Source organism: Sapajus apella, unplaced genomic scaffold (assembly GCF_009761245.1).
Source record: "Sapajus apella isolate SASKATOON/1434 unplaced genomic scaffold, GSC_monkey_1.0 scaffold11, whole genome shotgun sequence".
NCBI lineage: Eukaryota > Metazoa > Chordata > Mammalia > Primates > Cebidae > Sapajus > Sapajus apella.
The window spans coordinates 28666065-28693552 of NW_022436951.1; positions in this window are offsets into that span (position 1 = coordinate 28666065).

Here is a 27488-nt window from a genome sequence, read left to right on the forward strand (position 1 = left end):
CATATAAATGGGATCATTTGTCCTTCTGTGCCTGGCTAAATTCAGTTAGCATAATATTTCAAGGTATATCAAAAAAGGTTATTGCCTGTGTCAAAATTTCATTTTGTTCTTTTCAACTTTTAGATACATAGGGTACATATGCAGGTTTGTTACATGGGTATATGGCACACAAGTAGTGGGCGTTGTACCCAATAGATAGTTTTTTGACTTATGCTTCTCTACTCCCTCCCTCCCCTCTCTAATAGTTCAGAGTGTCTATTGTTCCCATGTTTATGTCTATGAGTGCTCAATATTTTGCTCCCACTTAAAAGTGAGAACTTGTGGTATTTGATTTTCTGTTCCTGTGGATGGTTTTCCATTCATTTATGTAATCTCTGATGTCCTACAGCATTGTTTTATAGTTCTCCTTGTAGAGATCTTTCACCTCCTGGGTTAGCAGTTTTTCTAGGTATTTCATTTTATTTGTGGCTATTGGAAATGGAATTGTGTTCTTGATTTGACTCTCAGCCTGGACATTATCAGTGTATAGAAATGCTACTGATTTTTGTACATTGGGTTTGTATTCAGAAACATCACCAAAGTTGTGTATTCATTCTAGAGCCTTTTGTTGTGGAGTTTTTAGGGTTTTCTAGGTATAGGATCATATCATTAGTGAAGAAAGGTAATTTGATTTCTTTCTTTTTTTTTTTTTTTCTATTTAGATGCCTTTTGTTTCTCTTGCCTGATTTCTCTGGCTATGACTTCCTTGTTCCTTTTTATACATGAATAATATTCCATTCACTGTGCATAATGGAATTTTTTGTTTAATTATGTTAGTGAACTGTTGGATTGTATACACCTTTTGGCTCTTGTGAATAATGCTGCTATGAACATTGGTGTACAAATATCTGTTTGCGTCCCCACTTTCAATTTCAGTAAGTTAAGCACAGATCTATAGTATTACCCAGCAATTCCGCTCCTTGGTATGCTCTTTGTTGTATATTCCACTAAGGAGTGGAGTTTCTGGGTCACCACCAAACTGCTCTCCATAGCAGCTTATAGTCATTTTATATTCCTCCTAACAATGCACAAGGGTTTCTATTTATGTGTATTATTAGCATTTTTAAAGAAGTTATAGCCATACTAATATGCGGGTAGTGGTATCTCATTGTGGTTTTGATATTCACTTCCCTAATGACTATCTATGTTGAGAGTCTTTTCATATGTTTATTGGCCACTTATATATCTTCTTTGGAGAAATGTCTATTTAAATTTTTGCTTATTTAAAAAATTTTCGCTGTTGAACTATAAAAGTTTGTTTACATATTAGGGGTATTAACTGTTTAACAGATATGTGGTTTGCCTTTATGCTTTATTCATTGAGTCCTTTGATGCACAGGTTTAATTTTAGTGTAGTGCAATTCATTTGTTTTTAATTTCGTTGCCTATGCTTTAGGGGTGATGTCATAAAATCATCACAAATCTAATGTGATGAAGATTTATCCTAATGTTTTCTTCTAAGAGTTTTAAAGTTTTTGCTGTTTGATTTATGTCTTTGGAACCATTTTTAGTTAATTTTTGTATATTGTCTTAGGTAAATGTGCTACTTCATTCTTTTGCATGTAGATATCCAGTTTTCCCAGCACCATTTGCTGAAAAGATAGAATGTCACTTTTCAAATCTTTATTAACATTTTTATTTTAATAATTTTTCAATATATAAATTAGATTTTTTTTTCTATGAAGACGCTTACATCAGCTCCCAATATGTTTCTTTTTAAAACCTTTTGTCTTTTTTCTTTCTTTTCCTTCTTTTCTTTCTTTTATACCTCTAAAATGTGTCCTTACTTCTTTTCCGGTTTACATGTCTTTGTAGAATTTACTTCAGTGTGTGTTGGATTTACCGACTTCAAAGACTGTGGCTCTTTTCTTAGGCCTTCCTCTTCTTATGAGTTGACTGCCCCCTGCTCTCATGTTTGTGTGTTGTGAGCAGTGTTGAATGAAGTGGGTGATGGTTGGCACCCTTGTCCTGTTTCAGATTAAAGATATGTTTTAATCGTTTATAAATAGTTGAAATGTTTGTTATAGTTTATTTGTTTTATTCTTTACATAATCTTTAACAGGCTGAGGAAGTTTCTTCAAGGATGATTTCATGTTATCTGCAAACAAAAACTTTTATTTTTTCCTTCCCTTAAAGATCAAGATAATGTATAATGTGATGTATTTACTGGCTTCAGGACATAAAATAGTTTTTTTTTTTTTTTTAAATTTTAGTTTCTTCTAGTTTTCAGGTGTTTTTTAAAAATATTTTTAAACAAATTTTATTTTTGAAGAGCAGTTTTAGATTCACATCAAAATTGAACAGAAGGTACAATGATTTCCTATACCCCCTATCTCACTGCTTTCCTCATTATCAGCATCCTCCATCATAGTGGCACATTTGTTAAAGGTGATGAACTTATTGACATACCGTTATCACCCAAACCCATAGTTTACATCAGGGTTCAGTCATGGTGTCGTACATTCTTTGGGCTTGGATCAATCTATTTTGACATGCATCTTCAATTAATATATGTGCAAATAATGTGTATACAGATCAATTTTACTGCCCTAAAAATCCTCTGTGCTTCATTTATTCACCCATCTCTACACCCAACCCCTAGCAACCACTGATGTTTTTACTTTTTCCGTCATTTTGCCTTTTTCATAACATCATAGAGTTGGAATCATACAGTATGCCACCTTTTCAGGTTGGCATCTTTCAGTTAGTAAATGTAGTCAAGTCTCCTCTGTATCTTTTCATGACTTCATACTTCATTTCATTTCAGTGCTGAATATATTCCTTCATCTGTGTGTACCACAATTTATTTATCTTTTCACTTACAGAAGGACATCTTACTTGCTTCAAGTTTTTATAATTGTTAACAAAACTTCTGTAAACATCTGTATGTAGGTTTTGTGTGGATATAAGTTTTCAGTTTCTTTGGGTAAATGCCAAGAAATGTGAGTGCTGGAACATATGATAACAGTATGTTTAGTTTTGTAAGGAACTTCCAAACTATTTTCCAAAGCGGCTGTACTGCTTTGCATTCATACCACTAATAAATGAGAATTTCTGTTGCTCCATATGCTTGCCAGCATTTGGTGTTGTCAGTGTACTGGATTTTGGAAATTCTAATAGATGTGTAGTGGTGTCTGGTTGTTAGTGTGCCTTTCCCTGATAAATGATGTGAAGTATCTTTTCGTATGCTTCTTTGTTATCTGTACCTCTTTGATGAAGTATCTGTTCATGTATTTGATGCATTTTTTAAATGAGATTGTTTTCTTATTGCTGAGTTTTTAGACTCGTCTGTTTTGGATCGCAATCCTTTATCAGATATGTCTTTTGCAAACATCTTCTCCAAGCTTGTGGCTTATCTATTTAAGCTCTTGACATTATCTTTTGCAGAGCATAAATTTTTAGTTTTGATGAAGTTCAACTTACTATTTCTTTCTTTCCTGAATCATCCAGTGATGTTGTATCTAAACAGTTATCTACAAGCCCAAGACCATGTAGATTTTTCTCCTATGTTATCTTATAAAAGGTTTTATATTTAGGTCTCTGATGTGTTTTCAATTAATATTTAAGAAGGTGTTTAAGTCTAGATTCATTTCTTTGCATTTGGATTTCAGATTCATTAAGCACCATTTGTTGAAAAGATAATTTTTTAAAAGTTATATTGCCTTTGTTTCTTTGTCAAAGATAATTGGATTATATTTATGTGGGTCTATTTCTGGGCTCCTTGTTTTATTCCATTGAGCAATTTGTTTATTCTTTTACCACTGCTATGCTGTCTTAATTGCTGTACTTTTCTATTAAATCTTAAAGTAGTGTTATTTCTCCAACTTTGTTCTTCTTTAATATTGTGTTGGCTATTCTGGGATTTTTGTCTTTCCATATACACTTTAGAAGCAGTTTGCTGATGTCTATAATATAACTTGCTGGGATATTGATTGGGATTGCATTAAATCTGTAGGTCAAGTTGGGAAGAATGAACATCATTACAATATTGACTCATCTTATCCATGAACATGAAATACCTCTTCATTTGTTTAGTTCTTTGATTTTTTATCAAAGTTTTATAGTTTTCCATATTTATACCTAAGTATTTCTTTTCTTTCTTTCTTTTTTTTAATGGAATCTCGCTCTGTCACTGGGCTAGAGTGCAGTGGCAAGATCTCAGCTCACTGCAACCTCCTTCTCCCAGGTTTCAAGTGATTCTCCTGCCTCAGCCTCTTGAGTAGCTGGGACTACAGGCATGCACCACCATGCCCAGCTAATTTTTGCATTTTTAGTACAGACAGGATTTCACCATGTTGGCCAGGATAGTCTCCATCTCTTGACCTTGTGATCCACCTGCCTCAGCCTCCCAAAGTGCTGAGATTACAGGCATGAGCCACTGCGCCCTGCCAGTATTTCATTTTGTGCAGTGCTGATTGAAAGGATATTGTGTTTTAAATTTCTAGTTCCACCTGTTCAATACTGATATATAGAAAAATAATTGACTTTTGTATGTTAACTTTGTATCTTCAACCTTGCTATAATTGGTTATTAATTCCAGGAATTTTTTTGTTGTTATTGATCTTAGAGGATTTTGTACAAAGATGATTATGTCATCTGCAAATGAAACAGTTTTATTTCTTTTTTCCCTTAAATATCAAGAGAATAATTTAATATCTTTGCTGGTTTTTCATAAAAAATTTGATTTTCTCTTCTGGTCTGTTGCATCAGCTAGGGCTTCTAGTATGATGTTGAAAAGGAGTGGTGAGAGCAGACTTCTTGTCTTCTTTCATATCCCAAGAAAACTTTGATTTCCTTAATATTAAATATGGTAGTTGTAGATCTTTCCTAGTTGTTTATCAGGTTGAGAAAGTTCTACTTTATTTCTGGTTTGTATCATGAATCAGCATTGGATTTGGTCAAATGCTTATTCTGTATCTAGTAAGGTATTGTATGGTTTTTCTTCTTTAACCTCTTGATGTGATATGTTATGCAAATTGATTTTCAAAAGTCAAACCAGCCTTGAAAATCTGACATAAATCCCATTTTGTCATAGTGTACATTGTTTTTTTAATACAGTGTTGGATTGATTTTGCTAATATTTTGTTGAGGGTTTTTGCATATATGTTCATGAGATATATTAGTGTGTAATCTATTGTAATGTCTTCATCTGGCTTGATGATCTGATAGCTGGCCTGACAGAATGTTAAGAAGTATTCCCTCATCTTCTGTCATCTGAAAGTGATTGTAGAGAATTAGTACAATTCATTCCTTAAATGTATGCTAGAATTAGTAGTGAACTCATCCAGGTCTGGTGCTATAAATTCAGTTTATTTCATTGTTATATGCCTATTTAGATTGTCTATTTGTCCATTTGCTAGTTTTAGTGGATTTTGTCTTGCAAGGAATTGGTTCACTTTATCTAAATTATCAAATTTGAGGCATAGACTTGTTTACAGCATTGGTATATCATCATTTTAATGCATATGAGGTCTTTAGTGATGCCCTTTTTTCATTTCTGATATTAGAAGTTTTGTCTGTTCTATTTTTTTTTTATTTGCCTGGTGAGACACTGTATTTGTGTATTTTTTTTAAACTCACATTAAATAGCTAATATTTTTCTTGCACATTTTGAGGGAATCATATAGTTTTTATTCTTTAATATAAAAATATGAATTATAAAGGTAAACCAATTTTGGATTTTTGGACTAAATATGTCTTAGTAATGATATGTTTAGTACCCTTTTTATTCACTGCTGAATTCAGTTGCCTAATATTTCACCTTGAGGTTTAACATTAATGTTCTTAAACTTGATATATATTTTTAAAATATTTTAATTATATAAGGCTTCTAGCATGCTAACCTTGTAAAATGAGTTTAGAAGTATTTCCTCATTTTCCATTATTTTTCACTTGTATTTACCTTGCATATATGGTGGATCCTAACTGTTGAAACTTCTGTAACTAGTGTTTTTTTTTAGAAAGTTTTTAAAGATCAAGATAATTTACTGTCTTTACTGGTTCTAGGGTTACAAATAGTTTTCTAATTCTTGAATTTTAACAATTCATATTTTTTTCTAGGAATTTGTCAATTAAAAACAATTCAAATTTATTAGTGATGTCAGTTGTAACGTTGTGAATAATCTCTGCCACAACTCCACTTAGTCCCTGTAATCATTATCATTAAGTGCCAAAGGACTCGGTTAAGGGATGCCAAGATAGCTGGCAACGCATTGTTTCTGGATATGTCTGTGAGGGTGTTTCCAGAAGAGATCATCTGAATCAATGGACTGAATAAGGAAGTCTGCCCTCACCCAGTATAGGTAGGCACCATCCAATCCGTTGAGGACAGAAAGGCAGAGGAAAGTGAATTCTTTGTTTCCCCTGGGGCTGAGACATTCATATTTTCCTGCCTTTGGACATGAGAACTCCGGGCTCTTGAGTTTTCACACTTTGCGAATTATAGCAGCTGATCCCCTGGTTCCCAGGCCTTTAGACTCACACTGAATTACACTACCAAGTCCTGTGGTTCTTCAGCTTGCAGATGGCGAGTCATGGGACTTCTCACCCTCAATAATCATTTGAGCTAATTCCCGTAATCTGTCTTTTCTTATACAGCTATACGTTTATATCTATACGTATTTGTATGTCCTATTGGTTCTGCTTCTGTAGAGAATCCTAATACCATTTTGTTTTTCATTTCTAATGTTTGTGATTTCTCACCTTTTCTTTCTTTATAAATATTACAATAAATTTATTTTATTAGTTATTTGACATAATTTTCTTTAAATTTTGTTGTTACTTTTAGATCATGCTTTTAACTTTATTATTTTATGATTTAGTTTGATTGGTTTTTGATTTATCCTACTGTCCATTTTCTAACTTCTTAAAACTTTATTCTTTGTACATTTATATTCTGCTTTTCTTCCTTTAAAAAATGCATTAAAGATACTAATTTTCTTCTATGTCCCATTCTACTTGTATCTAGTAAATTTCATATGTAATGTTGTATTGTTCATGTCTTTTCAGTATTTTTTGCTGAAGACTTTTATATTTTTTCTGTATTTTACAAATACTATTCCTCTTGATTTACTGACACTATATAATATGTTTAAAATGTCCCAATGTAATGGTGTACTTGTCAGTTTCTCCTAGGAGTCTTTTCAAGTTTTGCTTTAAAAAATTCAAAGCTATATTATGGAGTAAACTTCTGGTGCATTAAACCTTTTATTGATAAGCCATGATCTTATTTCTAGCAATATGCTATTTTGCTTCAGGTCTAGATTGTCTTATAGACCTGTTATCTTTGATCTTCTCTTATCCCACATTTAAATAAAAATTTTGAGTGTTTTTATTTTGTTTTTATGCTGCACATGTAACTTAAATTTGAGCCCTGATTGGTTGATCAGAGGCTAGGGTTTAGGATTCTTATGGAAGATTTTTCTTCTTTACCTCTCATCTTCACTAGCAAAGGCAACAATTTTGTCTACATTTGTAAAGTGGGTTTGTTTTCCTACCAGAAAAAATACATTTCAGAGGAAGCAGCATTCCTTCAATACATGACTCTTCAGTGGTTCTGGGATTTTGCAAGTGAGAAGCCATTCTCTTCATTTTCTTCAATCTCCTACCTTTCTTGGACTCTAGTCTTTCTTACCTGTTCCTTATGTCCCTTCTCAAACAATCTTTTTGTAATTAGGGATAACCATAAGTTCTGCCATCAGTATTGGCTCCTGATGATCAATTATCTATGGATTTGTTCTTTATTGTTGCTTCCAATCAGCTAAATAATATGAGCATGTTTTTAAAGGTTCTACTCAGTAATTTTAGCTGAGCTCTTCTTACAGTGGTTTCTGTGGACATTGCTTTCACACTTACACCAATCATTTTGACTTCTCTTGCTTGCAACCAAGAACCTTAAGCAAACCGGTCTCATAGGGTTGTGGAGAGGATCTGATGACAAAGTTCCATCACTAATATACTACCACTTAGCCAGCAAATTTTAATTATTATTGGTTTATTGTCATTATCATTATGATATAATCATAAGACAAATGATAACAATCTCAGGAATACTTGAAATTTACCAAAGGATAATCCCTAAAAGACAATACTGAATTCAAAGACATATATTTATTTTGGGCAAATATAAGACATGGACAAAGCAGGTGTTTTGAGGAGAAAATGAGATAGGTACTATCACTTCATACATTATAGGTATGATAATGCTATGAATAAGTTTCTTAAAAATACCATCTACTCATCTGTAAGTTTTACTTTAATATGGAAACTATTCTAGTATAGATCATTGCAATATTTCCTTTATATATTTCAAATTGTAGAACAAGATCAGAATAAGAGAGCAAGATTACTAATTTTACTTTTGTAGTATTAGTAAGTGTCAAACTACTAACATAAATTCATTTAGCTAGATTGTATTCCTCCAGGGTGGAAGTTGGTAAATATTCAAGGGTATGTTTAATTTTGAATTCTTCTAAATTTCTCTTTAAACCATGAAGTTTTTCTGAAAACACTTTATGCATATGCACAGAGAGTGATTAGTAGAGTCATATTTGAATTTCATGTGCTTCTGGTTTGAATTAGACTTTTAATCCCTAGTATTTTAATATAATTTGCAATTTCTTTTTTATTTTCAAAATTAAATTTTCCCAATAAGTTAGGTTTTAAAATGTTATATACTTTCTGTTTTCTTCTAGAAATTTCAGCATTTGCCAGTAGGTTTTATGCCATAATATATGTGATAGTTCAGGTAAACTGTAGTAATTTTAATGTACATTAAATGCTCTTCTAATGTGTTGGCAGACCCTTACTCAAACTGTACTTTATTGTCTATTTACCTGAAATCAAACATCTGTGAAAGTATTTTACCATTTTTTTTCTTGAAAGAAGTTAGCAATAAGCCTTGGTAAGCTATTGTTCACAAGCAAGTCACAAAAAATCTTGTAACTTTCTTAAGAAAAATAAATTTTACTTTGGCCTAATGAATTTGCAAAGTTACTTTGAGGAAACATTTTCAAAATACTGTGATGTCTTCCTAGTTAATATTGCTATTGAGAGTGATCAGGCTGTTGAATCCATCCTCAGTGAGAAAATGAAATTACAACTTGACTTCATCTCTGCCAATCATTTCCATCTAGAGACCTCTGTAAAAGGAGCATGACTTCCCTGCACCGTTTTTTGAAATAATTTGCTCACTGTAAATAAAACACTTTGTGCTTTCTTCTTCCTAGAATTGGACTACCTAAAATTTCAAAGAATTACTCATAAGAGACATGGTAGGCAGAATGTTGCCCCTCTCAAAGATGTTCATGTCCTAATCCTCAGAACCTATGAATAAGTTACATGGAAAGTAGGGAATTAAAGTTACAAGTAGAATTAAGATTGCTAATCAGGTGATGTCAAAATAGAGCAATTATCTACGATTATTTGGGTAGGCCCAAATGTAATCACAAAGTACTTTACAGGGGAAAATAGAAGAGAACTGCAGACAGTATTGTGAGAAGACTTTGGCCCTATGTTGCTGGGTTTGAAGATAAAGTAAGGCACTATGAGCCAAGGAATGAGGGTAGCCCTTAGTAGATGGAAAGGGCAAGCACACAGATTTTCCCTGAGCTTCCAGAGAGGAATGCGTCCTGCCAACATCTTGATTATAGCCTAGTGAAAACCGTTTCAGATGTTTGACTACCAGAACTGTAAGGTCTACATTTGTGTTGTTATAGACCACAAAAGATTGGGATAATTTGTTACAGCAGTAAGGGGAAACTCATACAAGTGGTAAAACCAGTGTAATCATATATTGACTTACATATGCTGTTTTTAGTAGAGAATGAAAAAGTGCAAGATATTATTTTAACTGGCCTCTAGACGTTTAAAGCTAAAGTTTCCACCTTCTTGTTTATTTACCCTAGTCTGGAGACTCATAAAGTAGTGTCTCATACAGCTCAGGACAGAATGAGTTGGTATCATGCAGTGGTTCAGGTGAGTATATTAAAGGGAAGCAACAGAGGTGTAGTTTACTGTAAGCCAAGCAAGATTTCAGACTATTGTAGATGGCCATGTTCTTGTTGGGTCAGACTGAAAGGACAATTATCAGTGTTATAGTTCCTTTTTTGGAGAGGGACAAGAAGGCTCACCCATAACTTATTTAATTCTTTGAAAACACTGATGGGAAGTGTCACCTAGGACCCAATCATTAGACTTTAGAATACTTTTTATTTGAATAAAAACATAGTTATGAAATCTCTACAAAGAAGTAAAGAATAATTGATGTGCAGCTAACCACAGAAAAGGTAAATAGCAAAATCCTTGCCCTAGAACTCGATGGATAATCCTTTAACTAAGTTCCTTCAGATATGGAGCAAAGGTAACCTTTGAAAAATATGCAACACCATAAAGCAAAGGTTATAGAAATAATGTGCTAATATTTCCTGGGTTCAAAGTTATTATTTTTTCTGTCTAAATCCAACAAGAAAAACATAGTAGGCATTTTTTTTCCTAGTGTTTTTGTAGTAGGCTTTGTTGGCAGTAAATTCAAAGCTTGGGTATGGTAGAAAGAGAGTCACTCTCTTCCCCCAATTCCAGTGGCTCCATGACATATGAAAGAGAAAGTAGAGAACTTTTTAGAAGCAGCAAATTCAATCTGATGAAATATGTACAGTATAAGTCCAGGGGCAACAGACTCTCTGCAGTAGTGTGCAATTTCTGATTCATGAAGTGACTAATTCTACAGTTAGTAGGCGACTCACATGGGAGTTTTAGTGTAGGTTGCAATAATGAATCAGAAAAATGCAGAAACCAACAAAAAGAACTAGACTATACCCTCTCTTCTCATGAATGAGAACGTTCTAATAAAGTAATTAGCAGGAATTGATTAAATGCGAAGCCGCTCTACACTATATCATGTAACTGTAGTCCTGTGACGGTGTGTTATGTACGTACTTGTGTCTATCTACATCTCTCCGTGCTTAAGGTATGTTGGGTGATTAGATCATCACAGATACTTAATTCAATAAAATGGTTTTATTTTCTACTAATACTTTCTTGTCTTTATTATCTCTGTAATAGGGGAATTTCTCTTTGTACTATTTATCAGAAGATCTGAACTGGGTAAAATCTTTGGCTTCGAACCAGTAAACTGAAACCAAGGGTAAACAAAATCTCTTATAAAATGGTGCCTAAACAAGACCTAATCCTCTGAGTATATGACCTTTCATGTAACTATTACTAAGAGGAGTTATAATAAAGTAATTATAAAACAGCAGTATTTCACACTTATTATAAGTAGATTGTCTTTATTCTCTCAAAAAATACCATGAAGCATGGACTAGCATCATCCCTATTTTACAGACAAAGAAATTGGGGCTGAGAGTTCTGGTAACTTATCCGAAATCAGCTAATAACAGAATGAGGATTTGAATACAGGGCTGCCTAACCCCAAAGGTGTGGGCTTAATGAGTATGTTATGATACAGCCACACCTTCCTGAAGAAAATAAAGGGTTACACTGACCAGAAGCCTTGGGGTATCTGCAGTTTTTATTTTGAGACTCTTCTATTTCTCTGAATGCTGAAATTTTCCAGCATTAGACTGATATGACCTCAATTCAATATCTATATCGCTAAGTTTGTAGACAGGGAAGTTGCAGAGCAAAGCAAAGCAATGTATATATTGTCATCAACTGTGCCTTGTATTCTTATCTCAGGTTTTAACCGAGCCCCATTACTTTCCTGGGCTTCAGCTTCCTCACCTTCCCTATATAAGTCACTGTTGTTTCAAGGCTTACGTGGAGGAGTTTGCCTGAAATAGATATGCACCTTCTCAGCCTTGGTCATACCAACAAATATACTGACCTTGGGCAACAAGGAGTCTGTTTAAGAGCTGGATGCAAAGTTATGTTTCCAATTACCAAGAAATACGGCAAAACCTTTCAAACCTGGCCAAATGCCTGGAACCCTACATAGTAATTTATTCAAGGATATTCAAAATATAATATTCATATTGTCAAGTATTTTAAAGTGATAGCAAGACTAAAGCACAATGCAAGATGGCTGAAAAGGACTGACAGTTTTTTTAGTGAGCCAGCAGATGGCAAATGTAGTTCAGTAGCAGAGTGCAAAATGAAGTGATCACAAATGTTGTGTGTTCGTCATACAACATATGGACTGGAAAACAGATTTTTTGTGGCTATTATATAAAAATTATGGAAACTATTAGTTTAATCCATAACTATCAAGTTCCATTTTTAATATGCACTATAATGTTTGCATGCATATATTTAAATAAATAAGGTATTATGAATATATTTGCAACAATCTGAGAATTCTTGTGCTGGGTCATGTTCAGCAAGGGGTTGTGTGGCTGTAAACATAACAGACATAAAATTTCTGTCGGGAAGTTTTCAGTATTCAGGAATATTCAAGTTGCAATACAAGAAGCTCCAGTGCTATGAAGTGGACTTCTTGGGAAAGATTGATAAGACAATATATTAGAATAGAAAACTAAGGTTTTTTTTGGGTAAAAAAATCTCCCAAGTAAAACTATTACTCTCTCAAACTGATCTGTATTCCTGTCTATATTAGTTTTCTGGGGCTGCCATGACAAAGTACCAGGGGCTAGGTGGCTTAAATAACAAACACTTGTTTCCGCCTATTTCTGGAGGGTAAAAGTCCAAGGTGAAGGTGTTCGTAGGCATGGTTTCTTCTGAGGCTTTCCTCCTCCTTTCCCCTGTGTCCTCACATGGTCTTCCCTCTGTTCTGGTGTCCCAGTAGCCTCCTCTCTTTTTTTGGAAACAGAGTCTCGCTCTGTCACCAGGCGCCAGGCTGGAGTGCAGTGGCACAATCCTGGCTCACTGCAACCTCTGCCTCCCAGGTTCAAGCAATTCTTCTGACTCAGCCACCTGAGTTGCTAGGGTTACATGTGTGCGCCCATGCGCAGCTCATTTTTGTGTTTTTAGTAGAGACAGGGTTTCACCATTTTGGCCAGGCTGGTCTCAAACTCCTAACCTGAAGTGATCTATCTCAGCCTCCCAAAGTGCTGGGATTACAGGCATAAGCCACAGCACCCAGCCATACTCTCTTCTTATAAGCACAACGGATTGGGTAAGAGCCCACTCTAAAGGCCTCATTTTAACTTAGTCACCTCTTTAAAGGCCTTATCTCCAAATGCAGTGACATTATGAAGTACTGGGAGTTAAGATTTCAACATACACATTTCAAGGAAAGAAAATTCAGGCCGTAACACTGTCTTATAATTATAATGTTAGAAATAAACTTTTCTCATTACAATTCAGTGTTCTTTTACTATGGAATACACATTTATTGAAGTATCTTGTGTAATAGATACAGCTGTGTTGAAGTTTGTAGTTTAATTGCCAAGAGTATGGAGTCTAACTAGATCATAAACTACTATTCCCATTTCACATAATCACAGATTAGTCTCTGGCACCTCATTCACTTTTCTACCCACAGGTAAAACTTATTGCTTCATTCAGGCTCAAATCTACTTTCCAGATGAATTAATTTTTTGTTCATCAAATATTTATTGGAATGTTCATACAGTCTAGAGTTTATCATTGCATCACTGGGTGCCTCAACGTTGATTATGGTTGGATTGGACTACAAGCTAGTAATGGTGTCAGTAAAAATAATAAAATAATGAAAAGCCTACTCAGCAGTTTGCTATGTGTTTGGTACTGTAATAAAATTAACTACATTATTTAATTAATCTTCACAATAATCCTGTGAGGAGAGTTTTAATCAACATTGATGAAAATGGGACACAGAGAGGTTATATCAGGGTGCTCATTTTCTACTGCTGCGTAAAAAATTACCACAAATGTAGTAGCTTAAAACAACATCCTTTTAGCAACTAAGAGTTCTGCAGGTCAAAAGTCTATCATGGTGTGGCTAGATTTTTTGCTTAAGATATTACAAGCTGAAATCAAGGTATTGGGTCAGTAGAGTCTCCATCACAATGCTCTGGGGAAAACACTGCTTCTAAGTAAGATGGAGATCTCTGTTTCCTTGCTCAGTGTCACCTGTGGGAACCTCTCAGCTTCTAAAGGCCACCTACATTCCTTGCCATCTGGTTCCCTCCATCTCCCAGCCAGCGATAGCCCATTACATCCTTCTCATGCTGCAAATTTTACTTCTCCCATCTTTTTGACCTCAAGATGCAGATTTGAAGAACTCTTACGATTAGTCTAGTGACACCCAGATGATTTCCCTTTCTTAAAGTTAGCTGTGCCACATAACATAACCTAATTGTAGAAGTAAAATTCATTATACTCACAGACTTGGGTTTTATAGGTCATATATACTAGGGAGGGGGATATATTGAGTGCCATTTTAAAATTCTACCTAGTACAGTCAGATAACTCTGGCTCCAGTGATGTCGTGTAACATCACCACAAACCCTCAGCAGCTCAGCAGCATGTAACCCTCTGCATTTATTTTATTTATTATTACATTTATTTATTATACAACCAACCTCTGTGGGTTGGTTGGTGAGGGCAGGAGGTCAGTCAGCCTGATCTAGGCTCATTTCGGGTTCCTTCACTGTGGCAGCTTTCTTATGTGAGTCTCTTGTCCTCTGTCCTAGGCTGATGGGCTACTTAGGCCCGATGATGCTCAAGCAAAGATGCAGAGGCAAGCAGAAAGCTGCAGGGTTCTTATGGCATCGTCTCAGAATCAATGCTTCTGGTACTGGTCCCTTGCTCTTCATTTTATTGGCATAAGCAAGAAAAAACATGAACAAAGTAAAAAGAAAGATGAACAAAGTCAAAGAAATACTAATTTTTTTATAGTGAGAAAAACTGCAAAGTCAGAAGACAAGGTAAACACAGGGGTGAGTGCAGAACTGAGGCTGAAGATCAATCTCTCAGAGCTAGGCTTTGCCACAGTGAACTTCCACTCAGCCTCTCCTGGGAATCCCATTTAGCAGCTGTGCAGCCTGAATGGGTGATTAGTTCTGATCACTCCTTGTATGAATCATTCTACCATGCTTGGTAGATCAATGTTTTCTGTAAAGATCAGACAGTCACTATTTTAAGCTTTGTTGACTACGTTGTTGTTACCACAATTGTTCTCTTCTGCAATTGGTGCATGGAAGCAGCTAGAGACAACACATAAATAACACTTTATTTTAAAAAACTGTCCACAGATTGGATTTGGCACGTAGGTGGTAGTTTGCTGACTTTTGGTCTACGCTGTGGTTTGAATGTGGACTGTCTGGCCCCACCAAAGTGCAAGTTGAAATTTGGTCTTCAACGTGGTGGTTTTAAGAGGTGGGATTTAATGAGAAGCTTTTGAGTGATGAAGGCTCCGAGCTTTCTGGAGACTGGATTAGTTCTAGAGAACTAATATAACACTCCTAGAGAGCAGGGCGTTATAAAGCCAGAAGGCCTCCCAGTTTGTTTCTTCGAACATGTCTGCTCTTCCTTCAAACTTGTCTGCCATGTTGTGATACAGCACAAAAGCCCTTACCAGAAGCCAGGACCATGCTCTTGAACTTCCCTGCCTGCAGAACCATTAGCTAAATAAATTTCTCTATAAACCTCTATTATTTATAAACTACACAAATATTCAGTGGATTCCCAAAGTAAACATTTATTGCTTATGCTCAAAGCTCTGCAGAGAAACTACAGTTTGGCTCATCTGTGATGGCCACACTAAATGGCCCTGCTTCAGGCTATGGGTTGGCTGGTCTCGGCTCCAGGCAGCACACTGAGTTAGGTCTGCTACATGGGTGTTTTTTCTTGGGCCCAGGTTAAAAGAGAAGTAATTATCTGATAGACACTCAGCTTATGGTGGTTCAAAAAATGGAAGATCCAAGAATGAGCTACAAGTTTTTATGTTTACTAGCATTCCATTGGCCAAAATTCACATGGCTAAGCTGAACATGAATAACATGATAAAAGATACTCTGTGATGTGAAAAGGAGGGGAGTGAATATTTGGAGAAAAATAACCCAAATTATTACACTTGGTTGAATTATAAAATATAACAATTTTTAAAATTGTCAATATTTTTGTTTCTTGTGCGTACAAACATTTTGTATAAATTAATTCATTTATTAAGTGGTGGAACATTTTTAAATAGACTGGGGGCTCTCCACTCTAAATATGTACATAGAAGAGAACCGTTTAGATTATCATTTACGTATTCTCCTCACCCCATTAATTCACTTGAGATATCCACCAGCTAGGAAACATCAGGAAGAAAATTGACTGGACGAGGTCAATCACTGCCCACAGAAATTATGACAACTGCCAATCAAATTCTCAGCACAGAAATTTGCAGAAGCACTGAAAGGAAATTTGTAGAATCTACTCTATTGCTGATCAGTTCAATTTCATGTACTTCTTGATGGATTGAGGTAAAATTTGGCCACATAAACCAAGAGGGAAGTCCAGATATAAAGCCGACTCCAAGAGTTGAGAATCATGTCTTGGAAACAGTTTATATAAACACGTGATTCTCAAATTTGGCAGGATATTAGTGTCACCCAAACAAATAATAATAAATCCCACTTGAAGATTCTGGCAAAATAGTTGCAGTAGTACCATACTTTTTCCAAATCTTCCATAAAACCAGCTAGAATAATTCAATAGCAAATCCAGACACCCTTGGCCTATATTTATAATAAAGCTAGGTGACAAGAATTTTGGGTTATTTATTGCTACAAAACAAATCATCCCCAAATTTAGTGGCTTAAGATAATATTTTATTATCACTCATAATATCTGTGGGATAGAAAATTTTAAAAATGGCTTAAGTGGGTGGTTCCAGCTCCAGGTTTCTCCTAATGCCACAGTCAGACTGTGGCTGGAACTGGAACAATAGTGCTGAAGCAGCTCAGGACTGGCCAGGTAACTTCCTCTCTTCATGTGTTATCAGGATCTCTCCTTATGGAGTCTCCAGATCATGTCGCATGGGCTTCCTCAAAACAATATCCTCTGGAAAGTCAGCATGCCTATATTATGGCTGAAGACTTCAAGAGTATTTCATCAAGAAAGGCAGAAGCTTTACCACCTCAGATCCAGCCCTAGCAGTCACCAGTGGCATTTCTGTCATAATCTATAGATTCGGTCCAAAACGCCAGTCAAATTTCAAGGAGAGAAGACACAGATTCCATCTGTCGAGGGCATGGTGTCAAAACCACATTGTAAAGCAACCGTGTGGAATGACAGATACGGCTGCAGCCATCTTTAAAAAATATTGTCCTCTACTCAGCACATCTTCATAAACATATAGGTGACTGGAGGACATTACCTATAGCCCCAAGACCTGCTTGGAATTGGCATGCTGTGGGAGGAAGAAGCAGGAGCAGGCAGATTCTGATGGACTTGGGAACAGAAAAACTGCAGAATAGCTGATAGGTATTCACTGGAAGCACTGCAGGTGAATTTCCGAAGAGCAGCTGCAATTTTGCCTTTTCCACTAGGGAGGTTATGTAAGAGTTTGGCAGGAGAGGTCTAGCCCTTATGTGCACTCAAGACATACCTTCCAGCAGTTTCTTATAAAACAGTGTTTACAATGGCGAAAAACTGCTGGAAAATGAATCTTAATGAGTAGGATGGGGCATTGGAAATGAAGAAAAAGATGCTCATAAAATTTTAGAGGAGAATAGACTCAGGATAACTCAGGAAGCGATTTGTCTTAATTTGGTACTACACAAACACAATAGGACGTTGATGATCAAGGACACAAACTATGGATAAACCTGCTAGATTCGAAACTTAGCAGTTGGGTCATAACCCTGGTTTTACAAAGCCTGGATGAGAGTCTTTTAGCAGGCAAAGGCCAAATCGATACAGGCCGAAAACCAGGATGTCTCAATCAACCAGAGATTCATAAGGAATAATTTGAAAGGCAGAGAGTGATCACCTAATGTTGTTACTTTTAACTCTCAGTTTTATGATAATAAGATATAACCAGCTGAATAAAGCATGGCTGAAAATAACCATCATAATTTTCACCAGTTGAACTTCCATTCATTTACTTATGCATTCATTCCTTAATTCACTCATCAAGTATTTATTGAGCCCCTACTGTGTACTGGGAACTGGCACAATAATTGGGAATATACTTGACTTGATTCTTTGTTTTTCTGTTGCCTGCTCATTTTATTCCCAACTGAATCTCATTTGGATCCTAACTCAGTTCAACTCTGTTTCTTTTATCTTCATGGGGTCTCAAAGCTTGTATTTGGTTTCCCTGTGTTTGACTCACTGTTCTCCCTAATGTGCTCCGTATGGACTAAACTCTTCGTCTTTTTCTTCTGTATTGTAGAAGATGTGTCCACCTTAGACTTGAACTCTTGGTCTCTGGAAAAGTTAGTATTGTTCTCTTTCCAACAGGGATAGGAAGAAGTTTTGGGTATATTGCATGCGGAGGAAATTTTGACACACAGTGATTAAGGCTTTATTAATGTGTTGGGCAAAAATGAGAAATATTAGAGCCAGAAAAGAAATGTAAGATGATATGCGTCTTATATTTTAATACAGATATATAATTTACAGAGTATATAGAGCTGTATAGCTTCTATTTACCTTACCATGTGTTAATATTATACATATCAAGGAAGGCTGTGTTAAATCATAGTTTGAAGATAACTCACTTTTGATTTTTATAAGCACTTGAACTATTGATATTTCAGGATTTTTTTATTAAACAGAGAAGCCACCATATGTTATAGTTATCAGATGTGGGATGTGCCAGAATTGGCAATTGGTTCTGAATATTAATGAGCTTAATTAATATTCTTGCCTAAAAGTAACATATATTATACAGAAGTGCGCCCAAAGATTATCAGCAAAATAGGACATATATACATTTTAATCACAAATTTTAATATGTTTTAACACATGAGATATGTACGTTTCTGTTATACTACACTTGAAACATTGATTTTGATATTAATAATTCAAATGAATATGCTAGCAGTCAAGAGCCATCATGATAAAAATATTGTCTGTCCAAGAACTTCTAGTTTTGAATGGAACTTAGTGCAATTTTCCTGACATTACTGAGTTAATCATAATGAATTGACTCATTGTAGAACCATTTAATACTGCCCTTTAAAAATTTGAAGAATGAAAATATAGTTTAAGTAATTGATGCTAAATTGTTCTTTCTGCCAACATTTAGTTGGAGGGTTTAATTCCTTTTTAAGGCAGCGTCTTGTCTATGGTACCTAAACAGCAACATTAGTATAGACAGTGCTTGTCTCCTTATAAGAAATGGCAATTAATCACCCAGTCAGCTCATCGCATGCACCATCTGTTTTTCAAATGCAGACACGAAAGAAGGGGAGGTGAGCGATACAGTGGCCTTGCTTTACAGGATTTCAAATGGGGATTCTATTTGTTAAAACATTGATCTTATTCATCTTGAATCTGGTTGAAGAGCAGTGTCACTGTATGGGATTTGAAGGAACACAAATAGATTTGAATCTGTGCTGAAATTATAAAACTGGCCACAGGCACAATTTTTGATCAATGCAAAGAAGTTAATCTTTTCTTTGGTAAGAGAAAGGGGAGTTGCACTTCGAATAGCACTTGGATGGTACTTTGTAAAGCCCTTTGGCATAAGGCATCTATTTAATCCTCACAGCAACATGGCAAGGTAATTAGTCCAAGGCTATGGATAGAACTAGAAGCCAGAGCTGCTGAACTCAACCCAAATCATCTTTTTTTAAATTTAATTTTATTTACTTTGAAATAGAGTCTTGCTCTGTCACTCAGGCCGGAGTGCCATGGCACGATCTCGGCTCATTGCAACCTCCGCCTCCTGGGTTCAAGTGATTCTCCTGCCTCAGTCTCCTGCGTAGCTGGGACTACAGGCACATGCCACCACACCATGCAAAGTTTTTATATTTTAGTAGAGACCGAGACTCACCATAGTCACCAAGAGATGAAATAGTCTTTCACCTGATACCTAGCTAGCTCCGGACCTCGTGATCTGCCTGTCTCCTCCTCCCAAAATGCTGAGATTATAGGCGTGAGCCACTGTGCCCAGCCCCAAATAATCTTTTGATTAAAGGACATTATTTTAGTGTTTGGTGGTCAAATGCTTACTATCTGGTTTTGCAATCTTGTTTTTAGGTAAGGTGGTAGGTGGTAGTGTAACCCGATGGTGTTAGGGGCTGAGTAGGACCCTCTTTACTGGGAATTGACCACTCAGAAAAAGATACTAACAAGTTCACATGCTGAGTTCTGAGAACTGCAGGTGATTGTACCAGCTTCTTTCCCAAGAGGCTTAGGAACATGCCAGTTGAGAGATCCAGCCTCACCACCATCATCCCATCCTCTAATTCTTCCCCACCCCTCCCTTGCCCCAGTCTTAGAGGCGCATGTCTGTGAATAATTCTAGCCACAGTTCCATTGAGCACCTACTGTGTGTCAGACACCATGCTGAGAGCTCAAGATGAGAATTCTCTGTTGCCTTCCACTCACCAAAGAAAGACACCAAAAAATGACTTGTAATATTTGCTTATAAATGTGAAAAGAGGAAAGAAGCATGCTATTTCCTAATCTTATGTTTGACATATCTGCTAGATATGACTAATTTGATAGGACTCAGCCTCTTCTACAAGAGAAGGTGTGCTGGGGAGGTTTCAACTCACATTGAAACTTAAGGCCCAATATGGTAGTATGGAAAGATGAGGCTTTTAAGAGGTGATTGGCTCACGTAGGATGTTCCCTCATGAATGCTTTAATTCATTCATGGATTCAAAAATACATGGGTTAATAGATTAATTAACCTATCATGAGAGGGAAAGGGGTAGCTTTACAAGAAAATGAAGGGGAACCTGAGCTAGCATATGAACCAATCACTCTGTGTGTGTGTGTGTGTGTACACATACATACATTTATATATATACACTCACATGCACACATATATGGCATATATAGAGATATAAATCTCTCTCTCCATATATATATATATACACATACATATATATACACATATATATGCATATATACATACATATATACATATACATATACATACATATATACATACACATACATCTACATACATATACACACACACACACACACACACACACACACACACACACACAGTCTCCAAATAAAATATATATAGTCCCCAAATAAAATCTCTCTCATAGAGCAACACAACTTGGGGGAAAAAAGTAAATCTTACGTAGGATAATCAATACCTAGGCAGTCTGTTTAAATATATATATGAACATGCACACACACACTCAGATATATATAGATGAAGAAATATTAAGGAATTGACTCACATAATTTTGGGGGCTGGAAAGTACAAAATCTGCAGAGCAGGCTGTCTGGAAACTCAGGCAGGATATTTATGCCTCAGTATTGAGAATACCTTCTCCTTCTGGAAACCTCAGTCTTTTTTCTCAAAGCCTTCAACTGATCAGATAAAACCCATCCCCATCGTGGAGGGTAATCTGCTTTATTTAAAGTCTACTGATGTAAATATTAATCACATAACAATATACATTCACAGTGACATCTAGGCAGATGTTGGACAAAACAACAGGCCATCATAGCCTGACTAAGTTGACAGAAAAAACTGACCATCACAAATGCAACACAGCTTGGAGTAAAATGGAAAGTGCATCAGGGAATGTAATGAGACACGTGTCCAGCCAGGGTGCTGGCTAGAGAATATGAGTCACTCTTACATGGGATGAGCAATGTCTAGGCGGTCTGTTTGGATGAGTCTATCAACAGATGAAACAGTCTTCCACCTGATACCTAGCTGGCTCAGCAGGTATGACAAAAATGATTCACCATAGACAGTGAGTTCCCTTGTGCTTTAGGGCCAAATACCATTTCCAGACTGATGGGAGGTTTATTAGGGAAATTGACTGCTTCTCAGAGCAATCAGAATCTCACCTGCTCTGAGGAGAGATGGATGGGAGTCTGGGGATATGAGGAGGAGAAAGAAATTTAGCACCATGGAAACTGAAGACTTGGGACCGACTACTGCTTTAACAGCAAAGGTTACTGAGACAGTTTGTAAAAATAGCCTGAAATTGCATTAATGGAGCTTGCTTTTAGGATGTGGGAGGGAACTGATGGAGCATAGCTGGAAATAATTAGGAAATGTGAAAATCAGTACATTTTTATTCCACAGCTAGTAAGACTCTCACTAAGCCAGTGTTGTAGGATAAGAGTTCCTGCAAAACATTACTTCATTTAATAACCACAACAATTCCATCGTGCAGGGAAGACTCTCTCCATTGTATGAATGAAGAACCTGAGTCAGAAAAACTAAGCAACACTACCAAGACCATACAGATACTGTGAGGTGACTTGGGGCTTTTACTCAACATTTAAATTTAAACTCTTTTTATTCTTTTTTTGTTTTTGTCCTGTGTTGCATGTTGCATCTCTCTAAGACATATTTTAATACAAACCTATCAAATTGATGGCTTCCTTATGAATGTAATTTAAATTGAGTGAGTCTGTAGAAAGTCATCTAAAATCAGTTATCACTTAGTCCATACATCGTCTTCACACATTTGGCTTATCTTCTCCTTAAAGATGGAGAAACAATTTTATTTGGCCACTATCCACTGAAAAGGTAAATTTTTCTGTCTTCTGGGGGAATGTAAGAATCATATTTTGATTCTCAAAAGAGTTGAGAGTACTTGGGTATTTGTGTACACTCCGTGTAATCCTTTCATCTTTTGATGGGAATTACTGCAGGGGAAAGATTTGATCGCCAGAATGTTCCATTCTCATCCAGATCTTTTGCTAAAGATCTTTTCACCTCTTACCCTGTTAAAGACTTTATATTCTTTCCTCCATCTCTTATATTAGATTATTCTTGATTAACACTGTTCTTCAGGCTTCCTGGTCTTTTGTTATATTACATAAAAAGAACATAGCACATTCACTTCAGTTTCCCAGCTAAAAAGAATTTGTAACCTAGCTGTGTAATTGCTGTGTCCTGCAGCCAACAATAAACTCTAAGAAATACGGAGTGTTTTTGTTTTCACTTTCCCCCAGCAAGGCCTTTATGGTTTTGCTTAGTTGTCAAGTAAACTTTTATTCCAAGCAAGCTTAATAATGACATTTCTAATTCAATGAGCTTATTTCTTAATATAATTGTATGTTAATAAAAATATGTATTTATAATTTAGTGCATTTTCTTCTGTATCCTTAGCTTCATTGCCTTTTATATTTAATTTCCTTGAAATACACTGAAAGGTTATTAATATTTTTGATTAACAAATATTCCACATGTACTAAATTTTATACATATGTGTATATGTCTACCTAAATAAGTAATGTGTGTGTAACTACTGGTTTCTATATTTCTCTCAAAATAATAAAGATATAATTCTTTTTTATATTAGTAAAATATGCCTTCCTGTGATACTGTAATATTACATTTATTTGACAGGGCAAAAAATGTTTTGGTAATATTAACAATGAAAGATTGTTAATTTTGTCAACCAAAGACATCTAAAATTTAAAAATGAAACCTTGGAATCCAGCCATCTGAATATGTTATGAATTTTGTGGTCAATGGCTTTCCCAACATCCAGTCCCTCTTGACCCATCCCAAGAATGACCTGCTTCCACTGGTGGGCAGCATGGCTCTGGGGGTCTGCCTTTAGCTGCAGCCCCAACCAGCCCTAACTCCAGCTCTGGGGAGAGACTCTTAGCATGCTCATCTCTGTGGCTACAGTGATTGTATCAAAAGTTGGTCTGAGACTAAAGTGATTTTTTTCTGAGACTATCAGCACTCAGATACTCATCTCATGGACTCTGACCTTGTTTAAATTTCTTCTTGGCTCGCCGTACCTTTTTGGAGAAAGTTCAAACCCCTTTTTTCTACACCTGGAGCCCATGTAAACCAACGTCTGATATACTTCTCCAGATTAATCTATTGATTTCTTCTCTTCCCTACCCTGCTTCCTGCCTCCCCCACCCTCCTCTTTCTTTTGGAAGAATCTGTTTTAAGAGCTCTTTTTCCTACAGATTTCCTAAATGAAGTTTGTTCAGGCTTTGATGGCTTATACATGGCAGCTCATGGCTGGGAACCCTGGTGCCTTGGCTGCCTCTTTCCTCACCTGCTCCGTAGGTTTCCTGGTTTTACCAGAGTTGATTAAATCTCACTTCTTCTGAGAATACTTCCAGAGAAACAGAATTGTGTGTTGGTGTAATCATCTATATCCCAAGAGTATAAGCTTCACATTCTTTTCCAGCATTCATCACACTGCTCTGTAATGACTGGTTTTATTATCTATCTCAAGGTAGCTGGGACTGTGTCTTTGTCACCAGAATAGAGAAATAAAATAGTATGGAGAGGAAGAGAATGTATTTTGGAGTCTGATGAACCTTCAATTTTAGTCCTGCTTGAGTATTTCCAAGCTGTGCAACTATAGGCAGGTTCCTTTATTTTCTGAGTCTTAGACTTATTAACTTTATTTTAAAGAGATGACTTAATGTCTGCTTCTCAAGGAATTTGTATATATAAAAAACACTATATAGAAACCACTTAATATGGTATTTGCTGCATTTTTTTCTGTAATTTTGTAAAACGTTCATTTGCCAAGTCTAAGAATCAAAGTTTGCAGAGAATTTAAATTTTATTTCCATTGAGATGTAGCTTCTGTAATATCATTTCAACATTTATTAAAATAATATCCTTAAAGTCATCAGTGGCCAACTAATGCTTTCTAATTTTTCTTCTTGTGAGTTTCCTTGTATTTGATTAATTCTATCATTTTTTTCGTAAGGTTCTTTCCGTGTATAGGCTCTATGATACATTAACTCTTTGTATATAGCTTTGGATTATCGGCTGATTTGAATGACTTGTCATCTTCATCCCTATCAAAGTCATTGGTACTTTTTAAGAAGAACAAAGGCCTTAGGTTATGTCAGGAAACTGGTAGTAGCGTAATTTTGTATTTTCTCAAAACTCCTCTTGCAAGCTAAGCAGAATGACCACAGAACATATACCAAAATTTAAAATTCTACAGAAATATCTTCAATATAAACAGGTGACAGGACTCAGGTGTGTTCTAATTATTTATAACAGCTGAGCAAACCACCCCCAAAACTTAGGGGCACAAGCCAATGACCACTTCATTATATGTCATCATTTTGTGAATCACACATTAAGGTAGAAAGTGAGATTTTCTTCTTTAATAGGACATGGCATCAGCAAAGCCTACCAGTTCACCTATGGGCTGGTCCAGAGGGTTCAAGATAGCTTTTCTCTTGGCAGGGATGGCTGAGAGTTTGGCTTTGGTGGCACATTTGATGGCAGACCCACATGTGCCTGTCCAGCAGAGTAGCCTTAGGGCCTCAAGTCAGATATCCTGCCTGGTGGCTCAGGGCTGCAGGAGGTTGTACCAAGGAATTGGGTAGAAACCTCAAGGTCTTTTATGACCCAGACTCAGATGTCATATGGCAACTCTACAGGTTGAAGTGTTCACAAGTCCTTTCATATCACAGAGGAAGGGCATAGGCCCTACTTTTGCACGGGAGAAGATCCAGCAATATTGAAGATCACAATACTCTGTTTGTAGCCATAGTTATTTACATTCCTTCCATATGCAAAATGCACTCAGTTCTTCCCAAGCTCTTTCCAAAGTCTCAACCTTTTATGGCTTCAGCTCAGACACGAGGTCAAGGATCTTATATGGATTAGGCTCTGGTGCAGATAAGATTGGTCAGATTCAGTTCCTCTTAATTTGGAGACCAGTTAATTTAAGAGATTAGATACCTGACCTTATTCATCCCTGTGCCCATACATATATCCAATATACAATAATAGGACAGGTAAAAGTTAATTGCTATAGAAATTCCTGCAAAAATGAGGGAAACCAGCACACAAATAAGTTACTGTTCTATAACAATTCTGAAATTGAGTTGGACTCAGTTACCAGTTATTTGATTTGGGCTCAGTCATACTCCCTGGAAAACATTTTTTTTTGTGTGTCTCTTGTCTCTGTTCTCTGGCCTCTTGCATCTACCCTGTAATTCTGTGGCTTCTGGTCACATATTCCTTCCATTTTCATGTATGGAATTGAGTAGTTTTCTTAGTCTGCTTGCTGTAGTAAGAAATCTGCAGACCCAAAGGCCTTGTATCCTTCTTGTACTGTCATTCCAAGTTAGCACAATAACTTTAAACACTTTATAAATTGTTTGAAATATATTAAATTGTAATCCATATCATTAGACCAAAGCAATATCCAGGAATACCTTTGATATAAGTCCTCTTCTGTCATTAATGAGAATAGCATTGAATATATAAATTACATTTGACAATGCAGCCATTTTCATATTGATTCTCTTTTTTTTTTTTTTTTAGAAGGAGTTTCGCTCTTGTTACCCAGGCTGGAGTGCAGTGGCACCATCTCAGCTCACCACAACCTCTGCCTCCTGGGTTCAAGCAATTCTCCTGCCTCAGCCTCCAGAGTAGCTGGGACTACAGGCATGCACCACCATGCCCAGCTAATTTTTGTATTTTTTTTTTAGTAGAGACGGGGTTTCACCATGTTGACCAGGATGGTCTCGATCTCTTGACCTCGTGATCCACCCACCTCAGCCTCCCAAAATGCTGGGATTATAGGCGTGAGCCACCGTGCCTGGCCATATTGATCCTTGTCTGTGATCATGGAAGGCTTTGAGCTCTCAGTGAAACCACTGTGGGACAATACCCTTAAGAGTCTTGAAAGCACCATTGTCTTGCCTAGAAGGACAAAGAGACATACGGTTAAGGTTTTTAGGGACATTTTTGTTTTATTGAGTTGGTATCTGAAGCACTGCCTTAACATCTTTCTGAGATGTTAACAAAGTATCTTAAAGGTGCCCCCCTGCCACCAGATTTCCTGTAGCCATGTATTTCTGGAAGTTGTTAGATTTAAATTTGCTCTAAGACAGTAGTTCTTAATGGAGGGGGAAGCATTTGTCAATGTCCAGATAAATTTTTAGTTTTCACAAATGAAGAGGTGCTACTGTTTTTACTGAAATGCTGTGAGTTAGTTCTAGGTCCCATTGCTCACTGCACAGAGCCAGTTGCTGAGACAGTACTGCCAAGGAAGAAGGCTTTATTTGGGTGCTGCAGCCAAGAAGAATGAACGATCAGGCGCAAAATCACCACCTCAACCAAGTAAAATTAGGCATTCATATAGCAGGAAAAAAATGTAACTATGTATGGAAGGCAGGAATTTGGGAAGGGTAAGAAAGAGAAGTTGCTCAGCAGGCAGCGGGTGGCCAGTTAGTAAATCATGACAGGCGAGGTGTCTGGCATCTCATTGTTCAGATGTGGTTGTCTGGTAAGTATCAGTTCCTTGAGATTATCTGGGAAAACTGATGGTTAGTTTCCTGAGAAAGGGACTCAGATAAGAAAGATGTAAGTTTCTGACAGAAGAGCAGAAGATCAAACACCGCATGTTGTCACTCATAGGCGGATGTTGAACAATGAGAAC